The sequence below is a fragment of the Bicyclus anynana genome, unplaced genomic scaffold, assembly GCF_947172395.1.
Source record: "Bicyclus anynana unplaced genomic scaffold, ilBicAnyn1.1 scaffold_38, whole genome shotgun sequence".
Lineage (NCBI taxonomy): Eukaryota > Metazoa > Arthropoda > Insecta > Lepidoptera > Nymphalidae > Bicyclus > Bicyclus anynana.
The window spans coordinates 1-8,073 of NW_026441260.1; the positions used below are offsets into that span (position 1 = coordinate 1).

Below are 8,073 nucleotides of genomic sequence, written 5' to 3' on the forward strand. Positions count from 1 at the left end.
CAGAGACATGAAGATGAGTGCTTTGACAACAAGACCGACTAACTGAGCCAGCTTAAGAATTATGTGGTGTGTGTGTGTGTAATCCCAGGAGCTCTCTATGTCAGCCATCCATCTATATTCTTACTCATTTTGGTTAATTATAAAATAAATTTGATTATTTAGTATGTAACTTCATTGTACCTATCCTGTGATTGACTGAAGCTGTTAGAAAGGTAGCATCTGTAATAATTTATTTAAAGTAAAACATATTTAAAAAATAAATATGTTTTAACATTTAAGTATGGCCAATATGTTGTAAAGTACAGTGGGCAGGGCTGAACCCATGATCCCTCAGTGTCGAGTCTGACCCCTTTATGGTGTAGCTAGTTAGGCTTCAGCAGATTTATATTCTAATTTGGTAATACTTTTTTCTGATTTAAGAAAATATACTAATCATCAAAACAGTGTCTGCAAGTACTGTACAGGCCGACTGTTTGGATGAGAAGTATATATTTGATTGTTTTTAAGCTTTGTGGTTTCAGGGTTTAAAAAATGTCTAACTGAAAGTCTATGTCTACTGTATTTATTATTATTGTTATAATAAATAAACTTAAAAAAAACTTTTTTTTATAAACTTCCAACCCCTATTTCACCCTCAGAGGAGTCATTTTCATAATTCTTAGAATTATGAAAATGACACGATTAGTAGTCTAGATACTGTAATAAAAAAAGATACAGTTTGTGACATTGTAGGGGTAAGCACCTACTGAACCAATTTTTAACCGACTTCAAAAAGGAGGAGGTTCTCAATTCGGTCGGTATTTTTTTTTTCTTATGTATGTACAACGATTACTCAAAGACGCCTGGACCGATTCCAAAAATTCTTTTTTTGTTTGAAACGGTATAGTCCCCATTTGGTCCCATTGCCATCATGTCAAGATCTGATGATGGAATCCTGGAGAAATTGAGGGGAACTTTCGAAAATTATATGGGTGTCTAGTGTGTTCATAAACTTTTCCATTTAGTACTTTTAAGCACTACAATTTCATGAAGGTTTAAAGTCGATCTGATGATGGAACCATAAAACAGACGAGGAAACTCCTCGGGGATTTACAGCAGTTACCTTGTGTTTTGGCTTTATTAATTTGTATTAATGAGAACTTTCCACATAGATAGGTTGTGACTGTCATTTAGGGGTTTGGTGATGAAGACCAAGGACAATTAAGGGAACTCCTTAACAGTTTACAGTAACTACCTTGTGTTTGGCCTTGATTAATTCGTATTGCTGAGAACTTTCTACCTATATGAGTTGTGTCTGTTATTAGGGGTCTGATGATGAATACCAAGGTCAATTAAGGGAACTCCTTAACGGTTTACGGTAGCTACCTTGTGCTTGGGCTTGATTAATTTGTATTGCTGAGAATTTTGTACCAAAATGGGTTGTGACTGTCATTAGGGGTCTGATATATTCATTTGAGATGAAATTTTACACTAAAAATGGAAAAATAATAAAAATTTTAATAAAAAAAATACAACCGACTTCAAAACCTAAAAACGAACCCACTAAACTAAAAAGTGAAAAATAACATCATAATATGTTCTACCTGCTGATCAGTATGAAGGCGGTGCTTAGCCGGTGTTGTCTTAATTTAAGCCATTTCTGACAGGACCACATGAAACAACACTGTCTGCAAAATCTACATCTACAAGATATTCTCACATGGCTTGAATTAATACATCACCGGCTTAGCACCGCCTTTATACTGATCAGCGGGTAGAACATATTATGATGTTATTTTTCACTTTTTAGTTTAGTGGCTTCGTTTTTAGGTTTTGAAGTCGGTTGTATTTTTTTTATTAAAATTTTTATTATGAAGATTATTTTACCAATAAAAATCCACATTTGAGTATTATACGCCATGTATTCCATTCCACGGGAACAGGAATTATGTGGGTGAAACTGCAGGGGGGCAAACATACACAGGTATTATACAGAGTTATTCAAAATATATTGAATTCAAAAATGTATTTTTTACAACTACACTTTCTTGAATAATTTATTAATAGTAAAATGTTAAACTGAAAGCTTTAGTTTAGAAAAATACTACAACAAAACAAACTACGCAAAGTAAGTATTCTTTTATTTTCAAATATCAAAGACCAAATCAAATATTTTCAAATCATTAATGTGTGTATTATCAAAATATTTGCATTTCACAATCTATGCAAATATTTTGATAATACACACATGTATGATTTGACCAGATAACAGGGTCATCAGTACAATGTCCTATCAGCTTTTCTTCAGCAAAGCCTTTGCCATCTTTTCTTCAGCACACCAATATGTTATTCCACTGTATTGCAGGTGCTATTTGCAATATTGGAGTCTGCAGTTATAGGGCATATTCCAAATCTCCTGTAAAGCACAATTGTTAATATTGAGCATATTATAAAATACACATATCACTATTTAGTCTCAATGTAAGTTTAGTTTGTGTACTAAGATAATATAGCGGACAGACAAGCTTCGCTTTGACTCATTCCCTATTCCTATCCTATTCTACTCCCACCCATTGGCTTATCTAGTATTATTTCCTATTCCTATTTGGTAGCTCAGAATCCTAGGATTCCTAGGGTGGGCATGCACCAATGGAAAATGTAAATGTACCTATGAGCGATAACGAAAGAGTTCGTTCACCATAATCATACTTTTAAAAATGAAATTCGATTCCATTTTGCTTAATAGCCAGCAAACTTAAGTAAACTTAACTAAACCACACACTTAAGCCCTGGAACACAGATCGAAACACATTGGATACAACAACATGCAAGATGTCGCAGAAATCTACAACATGATAAGGGTATTAAATATCGTAGGTAGTGAGTATAAGTCGCTGTATAGACTTATCGTCTCTTTGTCTGGTACGTCCAAAGGAAGTGTGTGTAAGACATTGGATGCTGGAAGAAAGATGCTGTTTGATCCCCAGTTCATGGAGGAGTGAGATGTTGTTTCGAAACTGTGTCCAGGATATGCAAGCATTGTTTTCCAACACCACATTTCTAGAGCGTGTATCTTCTTTTTCTCACTTTCTCTCAGAGTCCAAGTCTCAGCATCCTATATAAATCGATTAATAGCACTCAATTAACTTCATTGTTTTGACTTTATAGGTTCATTGCAAAGAATATATTATTTACTACTCTTTCTAAGAGAGTTCATTGTTTACAAACAAAGCACTAAACACTTCGCCAAGTTTCGCCCTAAAAATGCTAACTGTGGACGGGGAGACTGAATTGAGAGATTTAGAATGGAAAAAAATATTAATTTTAGATATTTAATAAAATATAAATTATTAATTTGGAATTTTGGACATCCACAATTTGTCCGTTTTACGATCAAAGGTGACTCAAGACCCATCGTAAGTTTTTGACATAAGCCATGAACATATAACTTTACACAATTCGAAGACAATCGCAAATAACTGTCAAATCATATCAAATCATTCACTCTTCGTATAAAAATAACGATCTAATCGTAATGAACTAACTATGCCCAACCGATGGCTTTCCATTGGCTTACACAATCCGAAGTAGCCGTTTGACAAGTAAAAACGTACGATTTCAACTGTCAAAATCAATCGTTTGCGTTAGACAATTAGGCCCCAGGTCTCAGGCCTGGGGCCTAATTGTCTAACGGAGTTCATTGATCGTAAAGTTTATACGATCGGCTACGATCAACGATCAATCGTAACTTTACATTGGTATTGTCTATGGTCGAAATTTTCTTAGAAGTCTTATGAACAAAACAAACCCGTCTTGTCACTAAAATCACATATTTCACTTACGTTATACGTAATTTCTAAAGAACAAAGTGTCTAAATCCTTTATTATACGCGTACAGTACGAATTACACCAAAAACTACACCGAATTTACGATCTATTCACATTTATTTTCTGAAAAACAAAATCACAACGAGATTAATTTGCACAGCTTAACTACGATTACGGCAATTTGACATTTCGTAACGCTAGATTGTCTATGAAAAGCAAGGATGGGTAAATAACATCGAGCGTTAACTTATCGATAAATGATAATGAATGATTCTTTAATAATTGATATGTTGTTAGTTTAAAGATGGAAAATTGATATTTTATAATCATTTTATTTTAAAAAATAGTTTTTTAATGAAAATGTTATACAATAAATATGCTCACGTTATTCTATAGCGTAAAAGATATCTTACGAATAGTAGCATTATTCAAACACTGGTATGGATAACATTAAGTTGTAGCTGTAGAGTAATAATTATGAAGAAGGGTAAATGAGTTTTTTTTTCATGGAAACGCCGTGCTCTATAAGTATTTTCGTAATAATTAACTTTTTTTCTGACTATTTTACATATTTCAAAAATATACATGCAGGGCAGAGTCTACAGTTTTAGTTTATTCAAATACGGTTACCTATACTGGGTGTAAGGGGCATGCTAACGAAAACTTAATCCAGTGGTTCAGTACATGATTCTGAGTCTCTCAGCGTTGAAATTTTTTGTCGGTCTTTTCACGATATTGAAATTTTTTTTACAGTTTTTTTTAACTAATTACAGCTTAGAAGTACTTATTTCATCTATCTCAATACGATTTTTAATAAAAATCGTCAAATCAAGATTTTTAACAAAAACTAGCAATGTAAATTTAATTTGCAAAATGCGCGCGATCAGCTGTTTTCCAAGAGGTCAAATAGGCAGGTCACGACTAATAGGTATATATACAAAGTCACAAACAAACTGCGCGACGTTGTATTGCCGACCGCCGCCGGTGCCGAGGAAAATAATTGCTATCTCTCTCTAAGCTAAGCCACGCGGCGCGGTTAATAGGTATTTTCAAAATATTGAAACTTTAGGTCCTTTCGCTAGACGCTACGCTATTTTTTCTTTAGTTCGTGTTCGGCGGTCTGTTGACAAACAAACCAAAATTCAAAAACTTTTGTGTATGTTTTATGTTCTGTTAGTAGTGATTTTCTGTAACGAATACTCATACAATTGTGTCGTTTGTATTGTGTGTGTTTGTGTGTGTTGACTGAGAAGTCTTGAAATGCTTAGATCAAATCAATTCAGTACTCATGAATATCGTACCTACTACGACGACATAACGTCTCGTAAACGAGAAACAACCTGAAGTAAGTTAACTACCTGTACCTAGTTAAAAACTTGTAAAGTATAAAAAATAGGTATTAGATAGGTAAGTGTAGCCAGCCGATTTGCTGTCGATGCGTACTACCTACATGTACGTACGCAGTAGATTGCGGAGCGTTGTTATCGCATTATTCGCTGTACATTGCGTGCTCAAAATTTTCAAAATCTGAATTTTCTTATTTCCGACGTAATTGGTATTTAAAATATCGTTGTGGAAACTAAATTTAACCTCTTCATGCAGTTTTCGGTATCATGTCCCTTACACCCAGTATGTACGTGGATACGTGCACACTTTTTTGAAGTATAAGCAAATCTTGGACGTTAGTACGTCCCCAAAAGATTAAAGAAAGAGACGGCCGCGTGGCGCAGTGGGTAGTGACCCTGCTTTCTGCATTCACGGCTGTGGGTTCGATTCCCACAACTGGAAAATATTTGTGTGATGAGATTGAGTGTTTTTAAGTGTCTGTGTGTATTTATACATTATATAAGTGTATATGTAGCGTATTTATACATTATACATTTATATGTAGTATATAATTGTATATTAATATTATAATATCAACTATCTTAGCACCCATAACACAAGCTACTCTGTATGCTTACTTTGAGGCTAGATAGTGATGTGTATTGTTTAAGTATATTTATAATAATAATAAAAAAAAGATTACCCCATTTCTTAACCACGCGTACCCATAGGCATAAACCGTGCACCGTTCACCGTTTGTGACACGTGATATTTAATTTCTTAAAATGCACACAACCGAAAAACGTTACTATACGTTCCCTTTTAAGATAACGTACTATAGTAACGGATATTTTAGTTTAGGTATTTCAGTTATAACGATACCTACTTGATATCGTTCCGATGCCCGCCGTTAACTTCTCAACCCTACTGATTGTCTTTGATTCATAGTCGGCCATTATTGTTGTGTAAAAAAGTCATCTAAGAAAATTTCGACCATAAATAAGTTCATTGTATGAAGACCGGATGGTGAACGATGAATTGAAATAATTCATGAAGATTGCGTATTGTTTATGCAAAACGACAGTAAAACTATATTTATAATATTATCAAATTTACGTCAAACTTGAAAATAATGCATATATTTTAACAACGTTTTAATTCTTTTACTTAAAACATTAAAGAAGCATTAATTTTTACGAAAAATATCTACTATTGAAGAAAATAGCGTGAGAAAATGGTACATGCAACTCAAGTAACAAAACGCAATTAACGAATTTAACCAAGGGCTATTTGGACTATTTGGTTATCTCCCTGTTGTCTGTGTTGGCTAGTGTCAAATTAACGTGATATCCTATTAGTCTGTGGTGAAACATAGCATATTAATAACCTGTGGATTAGAAATTTTAATTTATCAAAACAAAACAATAATTTTATTTTTCAGGTTAAAGAGTATATTTAAAAATTGAGCAAAGTTTTACTAATTTTTAGTGGTCTTATGAGCAAAGTTTACTTCGTTTGTGTTATTGTTACTCAAAACTATAAAAGTAAACAAAAAAGAAAACTACCTTTATCTACTTTTGTCGATGTCCATTTCTTAAGAAGTTTCTCATTAAAACAACCCATAACTCCACGTCCACGCCCATGGCAGAGCTAGGGTGGTTAGCGTAACTACAAGTGGTTAACTACAGTTAGCCAACTGAAGAACAATGGCCGATTAATTAGTGGTCGCGCTACTTATCTACTACATGTCCCTGCTGCCAGTTATAGCAATAATTTCTTTGTTGGGAAGTATTTAGCACATCCTGGCTGCGCAAAAGGGGAGGGTGGGCATTACCTCTGTCTCTTAAAAAAGTCCGCATGTTATTTTTATCCCAGTGTTAATCTCTAAGTCTCTTATGAGTCAGCACTAATATAGGTTTACCTAAGTGTGTGATGAGTGACTTCACAAGCAGACTTATTATTAAAGGATTTGAACAGTTCTTTAGGGTGTTTTATTCCTGGATTGCTTCACCAGCCAACAACAGTGTCATAATAACAATGGGTCCGCAAATTCAAACCATTCAAAATCCTCTACTGAGAGCAAAATGTTACTCTTATTTTTTTATTCTTTACAAGTTAGGCTGAAAATCCACAACCCTTTCAGTTGCTACATGTCATCGCACCGGAATGCTAAATCGCTTGGTCTCAATTGGTCCAGCCGGGGATCAAACACAGGACCTCCGGAACATTAATTATCATTAACATCTGATAGTGGTATATTATACATTATCACCATAATATTACCAATCCACATTGGAGCAGGTTTTTGTTTTATTCTTTACAAGTTAGCCCTTGACCACAATGTCACCTGATGGTAAGTGATGATGTAATCTAAGATGGTAACAGGCTACCTTGTTAGGAGTAGGAAGGCAATCCACACCCCTTTTGGTTTCTACATGGCATTGTACCGGAATGCTAAATCTCTTGGCAGTACGTCTTTGCTGGTAGGGTGGAAACTGGCCGAAGCCTTCCACCAGCCAGACCTAAACCAATTGAGAAAACCTCAATCGGCCCAGCCGGGGATCGAACCCAGGTCACCACTGTTAATGTTTTTCTCTCAAAGATTCTATCTAAGTTTTAGTATAAAATATTAATTTTTTATTTAATTTCAGACTAAATTGATTACTATGAACAGACCATTACGATGAACCACTGATATTGACACAGAGACATGAAGATGAGTGCTTTGACAACAAGACTGACTAGCTGAGCCAGCTTTAAGAATTATGTGGTGTGTGGTGTGTGTGTGTAATCCCAGGAGCTCTCTATGTCAGCCATCCATCTATATTCTTACTCATTTTTGTTAATTATAAAATAAATTTGATTATTTATAGTATGTAACTTCATTGTACCTATCCTGTGATTGACTGAAGCTGTTAGAAAGGTTGCATCTGTAATAAT

The 8,073-nt window shown here is 34.4% G+C and overlaps 2 long non-coding RNA genes across 2 annotated transcripts; one reads left to right on the top strand and one right to left on the bottom strand.

Annotated features, from left to right (window-relative positions):
• Window positions 1–2,103: 2,103 nt before the first annotated feature.
• On the bottom strand, window positions 2,104–3,962 carry LOC128199798 (uncharacterized). Its single transcript, XR_008252342.1, has 2 exons — window positions 3,822–3,962; window positions 2,104–2,395 (listed from the first exon to the last, which is right to left on the bottom strand). It is a non-coding gene; the product is annotated as an uncharacterized LOC128199798 (long non-coding RNA).
• A 140-nt stretch (window positions 3,963–4,102) lies between these two features.
• On the top strand, window positions 4,103–8,005 carry LOC128199796 (uncharacterized). The gene is made up of 2 exons (XR_008252339.1): window positions 4,103–6,956; window positions 7,785–8,005. It is a non-coding gene; the product is annotated as an uncharacterized LOC128199796 (long non-coding RNA).
• Window positions 8,006–8,073: the final 68 nt, after the last annotated feature.